The following is a 15,242-nucleotide window of genomic DNA, read 5'->3' as shown; positions in this document are numbered from 1 at the left end:
TTAATTTTTATTTATTTATGATAGTCACACACACAGAGAGAGAGAGAGAGAGAGAGAGAGAGAGGCAGAGACACAGGCAGAGGGAGAAGCAGGCTCCATGCACCGGGAGCCCGACGTGGGACTCGATCCCCGGTCTCCAGAATCGCGCCCTGGGCCAAAGGCAGGCGCCAAACCGCTGCGCCACCCAGGGATCCCCCATAATTCAGATTTTAATAAACTTCCTTCAAATAACACACAACTAGGACTTAATTTTTAATAGATGCTTCACACTCTAATAAAAAGGCATGCTGTGTTTAAAAAAAAAAAAACAAAATGTAATACTGACATAGTTTTGAAGGTTAGAAAAACAGAATCCAACATTAAATGGCATATGCACACATCTCTTTAGGAAGAAGATTGCAATTCATCTATTTTGATGTTATGCGAAAGCTAAAATTATGACACAGCATCAAGGAATTAACAAAACACCTAACAATTTTCAAAAAAAAAAAATTTTTCTAACAAAACAATCACATGTAGCTTGTTATGTATTGTTAGATACTTCAACGCTGAAAGAGGGATATATTTGTTCACAGTTGACTATCAACTTCAATGAGAGCTCTAGGTAGACTAGGTTAGATTTTCCTTTTTCGGGCAGCCTGGATGGATCAGTGGTTTAGCATCGCCTTCAGCCCAGGCGTGATCCTGAAGACCCAGGATGAGTCCCACGTTGGGTTCCCTGTATGGAGCCTGCTTCTCCCTCTGCCTGTGTCTCTGCCTCTCTCTCTCTCTGTGTCTCTCATGAATAAATAAATAAAATCTTAAAAAAAAAAAAAAAAAAGCTTTAAAAAAAAAAGATTTTCCTTTTTCTCTTTACTTCCATACCTATAACAACAGGGACTTCAAGAGAATACTGGAGGGTGACAGAGGGTGTGAAGAGCAACAGGAATCTTGCTCAATGTAGTAGATTGGGAATAAAAGGCAATCGTCTAACCTTGAGTTTCATGGGTGCCTTAATTTGTAAATTTTCCACTATACATAAATATATTGGTATTATTATTGGTGTTCATATTATTTATTACTATTGGCATCAAAACTATTCTTTAATTGAGTAGAACTATAAAATGTAGAGGAAACTAAAACAGAAAATAAATAGGTCCAAAGAAGACTTGATATAACTAACAGAATTTTTGAAGTCGTTGTCCACTGAATTATTTAAGAAAATTTCTTCTGTAATTTTCAGAATGATAGTTAGCTGGACTAAGGTAGAATTTGGCATGGTGAACAGTGCTTTCTAAGTTCAACCACAGCTGCTAGTACTTTGTTGATTTTGAGAATATGTGCAAGAAACAGTAGCTTTCCCAGTAGCTCTCTTCACTCAATGAAGATCTACATTCACCAATCTTTTTTTTTTTTAAGCTTAAACAGGAAAAGTGTTGCCTTTTCTGTGAAGCCATAAAAGTTTCCTATTTCATTAAATGTAATAGAAGTAAAAACCATTAAAAGACTTAAAATTCATACAACAGCATAAAATGTGTTCAGCTGATTCAAAACAGACATTTTTTATGAAGATTTGAAAGAATAAGCATAAATACCATAATTTGAATATCACTACACTAACTCTTCCTGCTAGCAAGTGAGAAATGCAGAGATAACCATACTATGTCTTACCACAGAAATATTTTATCATTTTCCACAGCAACGCTTCAATACACACAAACCCAATAAAAATTTATTGGATATTTACTATATCCTAGCAAGATCCTAGGGACAGCAAAAATTCAGAGCAAGTATAATATATAATTCTCCTCACTAATGAACACTTAAGAAATGAATGTGAACCAACTAAAGAAAAATAAAACTGAGTTCTTATTGCTCTTTTTCTGATTATACAATGAAAAAAGAATTCAGATCATCTTAATTTCATAACCACAAAATTAAAAAACAGTTATTTCATGGATACTCAGTAACAGTTATTATCCCCTCCTCACAAAAGGGTTATTTTCCATTTCTTAGTACCAAACTAAGATAATTTGGTATCTGGAGTCTCATTAATATTTTGCTCTATGGAAAAATAAATAGGAAAATAAAATGGAAAAAAAAACTGAAAAAAATCAAATAAATTATAAGGAGGATGGATAAAAATTAACAAGCTAAATAAACTTTTGAATGATCTATATCTTAATCTCCAGAAAAACTGAAGACGAAATGATTTTATAAATTTCTCTTACAATTTCTAGACATCTCTTCAATATTTCTCTAATCAGATCCTACTACCACTGTCCTAGTTTAGAATCTACTAGATACAAGCTCCTCCTCAAGAGCAAGTTCCGAGTCATCTCCACTGTTGTATATCACCCAATTCTAACTTGGTGGTGGACTACAATATCTGAGAAAAAAGGAATGGGTTAACAAAGAATGGAAACCTGACAACCAAAATATTTATTAAAAACACTGTCATGTTTCATTTACACATATAATCACATTCTTACCAACATGTGAACTGATTTTATAAAGAAATAAACTTAAGGAGAACTGTTTAATTGAGAAGAGATCTAAAAAAATAAAATCACTATATAAAATTCCATGGGATAAAGATTATCTTTTTCATTAGTAGTATAATGAATTGATTGATTTAAATACCATATACAATACCAAAAAATACATGAGTTTTCAAAATATCTTACAGTCACTCATATTTAATAACTAGTAATGCCTTCATCTACAGGTTAAAAAACAAATATGTGTAAGAAAAGTATACTTCTCTTTAAAGAAAGATTTCTGATGTTTGCCTATATATAAAATATGTAAGTATGTGATAACATTTTTATTTTATTTTCATTGGTTTATAGTATAAAAACAAAATATATGGACTTCTAAGTATAAATATGCTTTCAGATACTATCTTAAAAAATACTGAACTTGGGACCAGAAATGGCTTTAATACAGACAGAAAGTTTACATAAATCAAATATTATGAAAAAAATTGAAAAAGTAGTTACACAGCTCCCAACAAAAGAAGGCTCAGGTCCAGATAGTTTCTCAGGAGAATTCCAGCATACTTTTAAAACTGTAAACACCCAATGACACTTGAAATTATTCCAAAGACATAAAAACAGAACTTGGAAGTTTTTCTGTAAAGGGAGTATAACACCCATTGCGAAACCTTGAAGGACAACTTCATGAAGAACAAACTACAGCACATCTCATTTATTAACACTGCTGCAAAAACCCCAAATAACAGACTTACAGCACATTTTTTAAAAATCATATAACCATAACCATAATATTATTTACAACGATAATATTAAAGTTTTAAAATACACCGCACAGGGTACCTGGATGGCTCAATGGTTGAGCATCTGCCTTTGGCTCAGGTGATGATCCTGAGGTCCTGGGATTGAGTCCCACATCAGGCTCCCTGTAGGGAGCCTGCTTTTCCCTCTGCCTATGTCTCTGCCTCTCTCTCTCTCTGTGTCTCTCATGAATAAATAAATAAAATCTTTTAAAAATAAATAAAATAAACTGCACAATTTCTTTATACTCTATCCTTCAAAAGGTAGAACTTAATTCCTCTCCTTTTAAGTTTTGGCTGTACTTAATGATTCACTTCTAAGGAACAGAATGTAGCAAAAAGGATGGTGGATGGTGTGTTACTTAGGGATGATAGAAAAGATTGTGGCTTCCTCTTTGCTTCTCTCAAACAGTCTGGGGAGTGTTTGGGTACCTTTTCTGGCAAATTTTTGCAATTCCAAAAGACTTCCAAGTATCTAGATGTGATTGTCTAAGAGTTAGTATCAAGTATTCCAATTACTAAAATATCACCAAAAGAGAAAAAAAACTAAGAAAAAGTTTGCTTGATTCTTGTTAAAAATTACACATTCCTCCCACCCCACCCCCCACTTTCTCCCTCATCCAATACCACTACAGCCACTACTTCTCTTTTAACCAGATGGTTTTCTATTTTCCTTGGAATTATCTGTAATAATCCTCAAAGACAGCAGGGAAAGATAAACTGGAATTAGGCAGTAACAGAACTTCATGAAGATGGTAACTATGTTTATCAGGGAGTAGTAAGAGCTTTGAAGTCTAGAGAATATCTGTAAACAAGCAAAAAAGTCAACTTTGGTCCTATCTGACAGGATTATGAAATAAAGTGAATGAGATTTTTGTAAGATAGCTCCCTTATGAATCAATTAATTCAAAAGTATTAAAATAACACCTTGCTTGCCATGATTAAATTAAAAAGAAAATCTGAATCTGCTATTCTATCTTTGGCCTTTCAAAATGATTTTTTAAAACCTTAATAACAATCTCAGAATGCATTTTTCCTAGTCCCATAAACATTTCTGTCAAACAAATGTCCATTGAGATGTTCTATCTGCCATCCTTATCACTACTAAACTCTTAACATGTTCATAATGATTACTATGTGGCTGTTCTATCTGCCATCCTTATCACTACTAAACTCTTAACATGTTCATAATGATTACTATGTGGCTGAGAATGCATGGGATTCCTAGAAGGGAAGCATGAGGAAGGTCATGGATACAGCTGGTATATGACAGGTAATAATCCTATGTATGGGATTGGTAAAGCCTTTGGAAAGCATGACACCATTCAATAAGACTTAAAAAAAAAAGAATATTTTTCTAATTTATGCAATCATGGAAAGAATACATTGCATTGGAAGATATAAATTTTAAATAGCTCAAAAGATGACAAAGACAGTCTCTGCCCTCTGGGAACTTAGGAAGCTAACAAGACAACATACCAAAAAACCAAGTAGGGAACATTTTAAAAAATCAGGAAAAGTGACTAGCATGAAATAGGAAACTCAGAGGGAAATGTATATAAAAACGTTAAAACTTAAGCTAGAAGGCATATAAAATCTATGAGTGTATAATCCTACATATAGAGCTTATATTTGCATTAAAATTGATTTTATGTAGTAGTGGCTTCTGCAGCAAATTTCCACTTATGATATAGTCTTTATAGGATGCTTATGAGATTTATTTGAATTCCCTGAGCATACTAGAAGAGGCATCAGAAAATAATGTCAAATAAAAATATTTTGAAGATGGGGAATAGCACAGGGTTATAGATTCCAACCAAGATTCAAAACTGGCCATAAGAGTATTTCACAAAATCAGTCATTCATCTTTCCGTGCAGGTGACAGCTGACCGTATTTGGGGAAAAAAATATTAAGTAAGACTTGACTTCTTTAAATTTGAAATTTTGAAACCTTTTCCATAAATACATTCCCTTCATGAATTTACAAAATAAATGAAAAGTCCCGTACTCCAAACCTAGACTGCAAGTCAACCTAAATCAACAAATCCTTATTAAGGAGTATAGAAGATTCTGCGGAAGAAAAAACAAGCAGAAGATAGATACAGACTCAACCCTGGAGAGTTTAATATCCTAAAATATCTCTAAAAAAAATAAAAAATATCTTTAAAAAAAAGACTAGAAATTTAAAAAAGAAAATTAAATCTATTAAACTACATCAACTTATGTTTTAAAAATGTGCTGCCATGCTATTATATTTTTCATCTTTCATTCTCTATGACCTCAAAGCTGGTATAAATTTTAAAAATATGAATGTTAACAAAAGTGATGTCATTTGGATGCTCCAGCAAGAACAAAACAAGCCTGATTCACATTTAATCAGAAAAATACTGAAGTAACAATGAGAAGTTTTCCAAATACCAAGAAATTTTAGCACTGTTACACTTTCTCATTTCAGTGGAATCTCTATTACCTGTGTTCTTTGTCAGCTGCTAATAAAAGTCACAAGTCAGAGCAACAATTCAGGAAAACTAAGAAGCAATTTTGAATGAAAAAGAAGGGTGAAAATAGTGGCTTTTTAAACAGGCCAAAGTTTAAAGTGCTACTGTTGGCAAAGGTATGATGAGGAAAAGAATATTCTCATAATGTATGTTGAGGTATAAAGCAGTTCTAACTTCTGGGAAGGCAATCTGGTCATATCAATCAGTATTTTAAATGTGCACACTCTCACCCAGCAATTTTTTCTGCAGAAATCTGTCCAACATAAAAATAAACAGAGGTACCTAAGAATACAGGCTCAAAGATGCTCATTCTACCATTAGAGAAATAAATTATCAAAGCAACCAAATGTTCAATGGTAAAAAGAATGAGTAAATAAACAATGGCATATCTAAACTACACAATATTTATACAACAATTATAAAGAATAAATCAGACATATGTTCCAACTAGAAAGATGTTCATGGTCTACTTTTATGTAAAAAAGGTCATATGCAGAATGTGTATGATCCCATTTTTATTATAGAGATAGTAATATAGTAGATAGTAATATACATAATACATAATATATAGTCTTTTTCTCTGCTCATACAGAATATATGCTTATATTTGTGTATGAATGAATAAAAACAGTTAAGAAAGATTTATCATACTGTTACCAGTAGTTAATCCAGAGGGTGAGAAGAGTGAAAAGAGAGGACATTCACTTTTTACTTTATACATTTCTACAGTCTTAAACTGTCAAATAGCATATACTACACTTTTATAACTTTTCTACTCTAATGATAACATTGAAAGACAGGATAAGGAGAATTAGATAGTGATCAAAAACAAAATAAAAAACAGATCGCTAGGCCATAACATTTTTCCTTCAGATTGACTTCAAATTGGTTTGGTTCAATTATCCTAGAGAAATTCCATGACTTTTTTTCTTGTAATAAAAGCCTCTGTATGAGATTGGGGGTGGAGCATGAACAAAAAGATGACTGTGCAAACTGCACTGGCTCCCCTTCTATAACACTCTGAAGAAGCAGACATCCGAACACCACGTAGTTATTCACTAATTTTCATCATCACAACAAAGAGGAGTCTGTGATGATGCTCTTTCTCCCTGTTCAACTCTGAACTTGAAGCCGAAAGGCTGAATAAATACCCTTATTTAGCACAATATCCTGTAGCATAAACACAAAGCGCTCTTTCTAAACAAAGTCAGATATAGACATTAACTGAGTCTCAAAGTATAATATAATCTAAGAAGGTTTAACTTTGAAAGAGTGGCAAATAAACAGCCTCTAGCCAGGCATAAGTAACATTTTGTACTAAATGGGTGAATAGTAAAGGAATCTGACTTTGTTTATTCTACCACAAACAATAAGAAGCTGTTGAAACAGCATGGTGACTAGACAGTTTCTTTAAAGTTTACAGTTTGGTTGAAAAATGCTCCAATCTTTGAAATTGAAAGTTGTAAAATACCTTCAAAAGATTCTCAATAGTCAAAGTACTATATAAGCATAATGCAAATCAAGTAGTACTCCATGTACATGCAAGTACACACAGAGATAGACACTACACAACATGTTTCAGGTCTTCTTACTGCAATCATTTACAAGAGACCACATTCTGACTGGGCTCAAAGAGGGTGGTTTGAGGACCCATGGTGGTTAAGGTCAAGCTCTGAAAGATCCCGAAAACCCAAGGGAAAGTTGAGTTCAATAGGATCTCTTAGATTTGGCTGTTCCAACCCAACCACGGTACTTTATAATAAACAGTAACTATTCCTCCAATCCCTGTTTTCATTCACCTGAACACATTAATCAGAATCTGGCCTCATATACCCCACTTTGTTTATTTGGTACACAGGCTATCCCTGCTTGGCCCCTCTAACTTATTGTTTTACCTCAGAGACTTTCTGTGAAGTATTTCTATGTAACTTCTGACATATAAATTCAAGCTAAATCTCTGTGAGAAATAAACTGTGTAAGTTTTATTAATGAACTTTTACTGGGTTTGACATGTCTCCTTTTGAGATACAAACCAAACACTGACATTTCTAAACATTTAAATCTCAAAGTCAGAAAAAGTTTGAGAACTCAATAGGATAAAAAAATTTTTTTAAGATTTTATATATTTATTTTAGGGACGGAGGGGTGGAAACAGAGGGAGAAGAGACTCAAGCAGACTCTGCACTGAGTATAGAGCCCAGGAGCGGGGTGTGAGGGGGGCACAGTGTCTAGTTCAAGATCCTGACTTCACAACCTGAGCCTAAACCAAGATTCAAATGTTTAACCAACTGTGCCACCCAGGCACCCCAGGATAAAATATTCTTAGTTAATCATATATAGTCAAACTATTATTTTGGCCAAGACTCATTTAATTATAAACTATGAAAACAAAGTACCCATAATACTAACCATATACCATAATAACTACACTTTCTAGTACATCATCTTTAATAATGGTTAATAATATTTAAATATTTGAAGTTTTTATCCTTAATTTTTCCTTTCTTTTGTTGGATAAAATAACTTTCCATTTACATCTATTAATTTTAAATCTAGAAGTGGCATATCATCCAGTGAAAAATATTTTGTAAGTTAGGATGACTCAAATCACTGAGTTTCACAAACAAACCAAAAATCATAATTTCATTAATCTGTTTCCATATTTATAAAGTGGAAATAATTATTTATAAGTATATGTATAAAACTAAATGAGTATCACAATGCTAATCACTCAAATTCTACATCCCAAAAATTTAACCATCTTTACAGATGAACTTTATTATAACAGAAATTCCTAGGGGGAGAAACTAAATCTCAGCTGACTTTAACAGTAGACAAATCTTTAAAAATGATTCACGTATATATCCTATATAATCAAAACTGTCTAAGTCAAATGAAAGTTTTAATTCATGGGGAGGAATTAGTTTGAAAGATAAAAACATTTAAGTTAAACTCCTTCTTTAAATTAGCCATGGCTGCTTAGAGAAATGGTTGACTCCCACTAGAGCCAGCAAATGTACAAGATAAACATCAGAGCACTATGAAGGTTACATCAAAAAGATTCAGAAGCCAACCCGCAGAGGCTTCTACTGGCCAAAAAAGAAATAATCTGACCATGAAGAAAGATAAGGATTACTACAATGGGTTGAAGCACATAAAACCTGTTTAAATCTATAACTTTATCATAATATTTTTTTAAATCTCATTACTCATTTTTAGAGCTGGTTTCTAAGAAATCAGAGTGAGATGGATACAGGAAACCAACCAACCACACACTAAAAACAATTTAAGATATGTTAACCAATTGGAATGTTATTTGCATATCTACTTTAACAAATAAGAGAAAGAGGTGAGGGAAATATGAACAGTGAACTATATTGAGTGAAGAATGAAAAATTTCTGAGTTAGGTAAATGACATTGTGCTTATACTTTTTAAAGGGGAGTCCTTAACATTTAGTGATACATACTAAAAATATATACAGACTGAATCATATGATGTATGAAATTTACTTCAAAATTATTGAGAGGCGCTAACAGGAAAGTGGGTGGGGATACGGATAAAAGATATTAGCAATCAGTGTATAATTATCAAAGCTGAAAGATAGCTACTCTTTTTTGTTTAAGTTTAAAATATCCCATAATAAAGATAAACTTTTATCAAAAAAAATCCTTTCATGGTCTCCTAAACCTTGTATTTAACCAAGAGGTTATTTGCTTACTGGGTTTTCATTAAGAAAAGTAAACCAATGTGTTGAATTGGTTTAGTAAACCAATACATTGGTTGGGTGTTTCAAAATCGTATAAATCAATGTTTACTCACAAGCTTTTAACAACATCAACCTTCCAGTGAGCATTTGAAAGAGCACTTCAACCACCTCCATTTTGACCTGTTTGTTCTTTCTTATTTAAGTTCTGCTTTCCAGCTCATCTCTTAACTCAGGCAAAAGGCCCTGGGGGCAAAGCATGCCCTGACGGGAACCAAAACTACCCCTTGAGCAGTAAGGACTGCTCTGAACCAGCAAGACCCAGAAGACTGACCCCAAGACAATAATCAACTTGACCTTTACTGCCCTACTGCTCTACCCAGAGACCTTTGTCCCACATTCTCCTTATATAAACTCAGAAGTTTATGTTCAGCACTTTGGAGACAGTCTTTGAGACATTATTCTGCTGTCTTCTGGTGTCGTAGTCCCTGAAATAAATTCTTCTATTTCACCACCACTCTCATCACTCTGCCTTGGGACTTTGTCAGTGGCAAGTGGCTGAACCTGATCTGTCTGGGATCCCTGGAGCCAGGGATAGTGCATCTCTGGGTCTCCATGATACATATATCACATCCCAGCCACTGGAATTCAATACAGAAAGTAATATACAAAATAGACATGATAACTTAACTATATGTAATACCCTTTATAAAACACAAGAATATTTAAGAAAGAAAATGAGGGGAGCAACTAACACTGTGAAATATACCTAACACAATTTGTCATGTCTGTAGTTTTCAAAATTTACTTAGCATTAGAAATTTCTTCATTTACTATAACTGATTAATTTTTAGTAATTTTCTAAAAACCATTCAGAATTGCTGATTTTAAAAAACCTAAAGTAATCAGATGTTTCTATAAAGTTCTTATCTAGAAGCCATCCTGTCAGGCAGAACTACAGATTAATTCCTCACTATGCATTTTTCAAATAGCAACATTTAAAGACATACTCTACTATTGAAAAGTGAAAACTCTGTTAAACTAAAAAATAAATAAATAACCTAATTATGGAGGTAATATCAAATAGAAAGGTAATCTGAAATTAAATTGCCCTTATACATAAATACATATATATATTCACGTAACTATAATTTTTCTAATCAGTTTTCTGGATCACAGATAATTCACAAATAAATATACAGGGCAAAAGTCTCAATTTCTCCTAAATAACTTTCCAAAATAACTGTGACACAAAGTCCTTTTTCAATTTAAAAAGTTCTAAAATATTTGAAAGATATATTGCAATATTGTTGACTTAGAGAATGTTCACTAAACATGCTCTTAGAACAAAAAAAGAGATTAGAATTAATTGAACTCTGTTGGGATTTTTTAAAAATACTGTTAATATAGAAATAGCATTCAAAAAATATGTGATTTCCATGTTTCACTGTCAATACATACATTTCAAATTATACAAACCAATCCATCAGTAAAAAAGCTTACTTTTATCAGATGACTTCATTGTAATGTCCTTTTTTTTTTAAAAGTGCTCTGAAATTAAAAACAGTATGAGCTAAATTTTACTTGCCTTTAACTTTAGACTATGGAGGAAACAAACAAAATTTTAATGATTACTGAGCCATGCCAATTGAAAAGAAACATCAGTCATTTAGACAGCTACAATTCAAATACAATAGAGCTTTTAGCTTCAAGCAATATCAATAGCTTTCTTTCCTTGCCCTTTCTTAACCTCAGCTCTATAGAACTATTAGAATTAAAAGTAATTAAATCCGGGTAGGCCATGTGCCTGTGATGGAAAAAAATTCCATCAAATACCATAGTAAAATCAAGTATTAATTTTAACTTACATTCTATTTGACAAAACAATCACATTTCAAATAGTTAACACCAAATATTCAAGAAATAAACTAAAAGAAACCGAAATGAAATAGTACTTTTACAAAATGAGATACATGAAAGCAGGAGCCATGTCTTATTTATCATTACATTTCCCTATATCTAGAACACAGTTTAAAAACATAATTTTCTAAAGAAGAAATATTTCCTAAAGCAAATCTGATCTTCATTAAGTAAATAATCAGTAAGCAGTGAGTGATGTAAAGTATCTTCACATATTCCCACCACATTAATGTTAAAATCTATCATTTTAATAATCAAACACCACAAAAAATAGAAAAGCAAAGAGAAATTCTAACTACTCTACATGTGGAAGATTTAAGGAGATTTAAATTTCTGCACACAACTGTCTCTCATCACATACAATTCACAGCACTTTGATTAAGGTACTATCATTTTAATCATTTTATCACAACAGGTAGGTGGCAATTACTACAGGCTATACGGAACAACCTTCCACTCAGTCATAAATCTAATCAATGAACGAAAAACTCTAACGTAAACAAACATACATACAAGAGGGCTTTCATTTTTAGTTTGCTCCTCCTTTTTACCATCAGTTTGTCTTCTATTAACTCATTGACTGTAAACTGAGATTCCCCACTAAGTATTATACAGAATACAAAGGAAAAGAAGGTACAAAAACCAACCTTGAAGAGCTTAAATCTAGCAGGAAATGTAAGGCAAGTAACTAAACAACAAATATTAATGCAGGAAATACTGAAAGTTTTTATAAAGTACAAATACTATGCTGTGGGCAGCCCCCATAGCTCAGCGGTTTGGCGCCGCCTTCGGCCCCGGGCATGATCCTAGAGTCCCGGGATCGAGTCCCACGTTGGGCTCCCTGCGTGGAGCCCGCTTTTCCCTCCTGCCTGTGTATCTGCCTCTCTCTCTCTGGGTGTGTCTCTCATGAATAAATAAATAAAATATTTTCTAAAAAAAATACTATGCCGTGATATTTCAGAGAAAGAAAAAATGACTTCCAGCTGGGGAAATGAAAGCATGCTTTACAGAAGAGGTAACAATTGAGATGGCTCTCACTTGAAGAAGGAGTAGGATCTGAATATGAAAAGTGGAAGGAATGGGAATGGGCATATAATTTGTTTTCAATAAATATTTACTTGCGTTTGAATCTTTCATTGTCTTTTGGCATGGTACAGTTAGATAGCACCATCTGCCTTTTTAGTGTTCTATGACATAAGGAAACACCTTGATTCCTTTTTTATTGGCAGTGGTGGTGAAAGAAGCGGTGGTCATAGGTTGCAATGTCCGGATTTTAGCCTCCCCGGGCTGTTGCACAACTTAGGCAACACAAAAAAAAGGATAACACCTACATATGGCTTCCCATAATTCTTTGGGAGCAACTGGCCTCACCACATTGAATATATTTGATCTGTTTAAAATGTTAATTTATATTTGTGCCTTAGTTATAAACCATGTTTAAGAAAACTATAGACAAGACTATATACCTATATAACCTGACTTTCTTTTCAAGGGTTATCTTCTACTTAACATTTAGGTGAAAATACAATCCAATGGTTAAAAAACAAAAAACAAACACACACACACACACACAAATACACCTAACTGCCAAAACACTTTGACAAAACCCTGCATGGGTTTGGTTTGCATAACCAAAAGTAAAAAGAGCTTTTAAAACAGCAGAATCTATATTTTTAAAACACAAGATAACCCTTTAAGATAGCTGTCAGAGCAATAAAATCTGGAGCTAAAAAGTCACTACTGAGAATTCTTATTTGAGTCTACAGACCTCCACCTAATCCACCTTGAGCAATGAACAAGATCTATAACTTACATACACATACAAGAAAGCACTTTGGTTTATTTTCCTCCTCTTAATTTGAATACAGAATTAAAAAAAAATAGCCTGTTGGTCACAAAATGTACATTGTATATTCCTACTATTAACAGGAAAAACAAAATATACATACATTCATTTTGGCATGTAAACTTAGAAATTTTGCATGGAAGAACAAAAACTTCATTTTAGTGTTGTTTGTTTTTTTTAATATTTTTATTTATTTATTCATGAAAAAGACAGAGAGAGAGAGAGGCAGAGACATAGGCAGAGGGAGAAGCAGGTTCCCTGTGGGGGACCTGATGGGAGACTCGAATCAGGACCCCAGGGGATCATGACCTGAGCCGAAGGCAGATGCTTAACCACTATTAGAAATACTAAGGTGGGCAGCCCTGGTGGCGCAGCGGTTTAGCGCCGCCTGCAGCCCGGGGTGTGATCCTGGAGACTCAGGATCGAGTCCCACATCGGGCTCCTTGCATGGAACCTGCTTCTCCCTCTGCCTGTGTCTCTGCGCCTCTCTCTCTCTCTCTCTCTCTCTGTCTCTCATGAATAAATAAATAAAATCTTTAAAAAAAAAAAAAGAAACACTAAGGCTTACTTCATTCTCACTTCAAATACACTTCACATGACCAATTCTGTCTTAAAGAAAAAAAAAAAAACGGAACCTCTCTTCAAAAGAAATGGAATATTCCAACATCATATAGAAATAATGAGTACAAGGATTCAATCCTCCTTAACGGATCTGAGGGACTTCCAGTTTGCAGTTCCACACGTGAGGAACTTGGAAGTCACCAATCCATGCTAACAAGTAAAAAGCTGTTGAACAAACTGAAAAATCAACAGCTCTTCTTGGATCCATAAGAGGTGAAGACACAGGACAAAACACTGGCCCCAAAACTGGAGAAACAGACTGGCAAATATGGGGAAGCGTGGCTCACTTCAGCAGAAACTCAGGAGTGGAAACCACAGGAACCAGCGCTGGGGTAGGGAAACCTGTAATTGACTAAATTGCTGGAGGCTCCCTGTGAACAAGTCTGAGGGTTAAGAACTCCAGGGGAACCCACTGGTGGCAGGGGGAGGGCTCACACTTTTACCTCCAGAAGCTTGACTGGGTTCTTAAAGGTAAATAGACAAAAATCCCCTAGTGTTTCTAAGCAGAGGGAAGGAAAAGTGAACCATTTTGAAATAAGCCATAGAACTCTGTTCTTAACAAGGCCTGCCCTCAGGGGAAACTAGTTACCCAGAGCCTACCACGCTGGGGTATTATGAGAACCTAACTGAGGTTAGGAGAAGAGAAACACCCAACTCCAGCCCACTTTAGCATCCTATCCCCCACCTAAGGGAGTTAAAAAAAAACCCTGAAAAACCTCCATGAAGTTCACAGTCCAGAAACACAGGCTCACTAAAACACTGAAAACAAATCATAGAACTAGAGAATGCTTTGCCTCCTCCCACACTTCATCATCACATTACTGAAGTCTTATCTGAGCAGTTTCTTTCACCTAGTACATCATGTCCAATTATCAAGAAAAATTACAAAACATTCTAGAAATAAAAAAAAAAAAAAACAAACCTTGAAGCAACAGAGCAAGCAAGCATCAGAGCCAGACATGGCACAGATGTCAGAATTATCAGACAAGTAATTTAAAATATGATTAACATACTAAGGGCTCAGGGCACCTGGGTGGCTCAGTGGTTGAGCATCTGCCTTTGGCTCAGGTCGTGATCCCGGGGTCCTGGGATCGAGTCCTGCCTCGGGACTTGCAGGGAGCCTGCTTCTTCCTCTGCCTACATCTCTGTCTCTCACTCTATCTCACTCTATGTCCTTATGAATAAGTAAATAAAAATTTATTTTAAAAAAATATGCTAAGGGCTTTAATGGACAAGGTAGACACCATGCAAAAACAGAGGGGCAATGTAAACAGCTGGAAATCCTAAGAAAAAAACAAAAAGACATGCCAGAGATAAGAACCACTGTAACAGAAATGAAGAATCACTTTGATTGGCTGATTTGTAGACTGGACATGGC

The 15,242-nt window shown here is 34.3% G+C and overlaps 1 protein-coding gene across 2 annotated transcripts in view; it reads right to left on the bottom strand.

Moving 5' to 3' along the window:
* TMEM135 (transmembrane protein 135) overlaps positions 1-15,242 on the bottom strand; it is a 247,977-nt gene that overhangs the window by 124,486 nt on the left and 108,249 nt on the right. The gene's annotated exons all lie outside the window — the stretch shown is intronic.

This window comes from Canis lupus, chromosome 23 (genome assembly GCF_048164855.1).
Source record: "Canis lupus baileyi chromosome 23, mCanLup2.hap1, whole genome shotgun sequence".
Lineage (NCBI taxonomy): Eukaryota > Metazoa > Chordata > Mammalia > Carnivora > Canidae > Canis > Canis lupus.
Note: the sequence above shows the minus strand (reverse complement) of the source record. Positions and strands in the feature narration are given on the sequence as shown.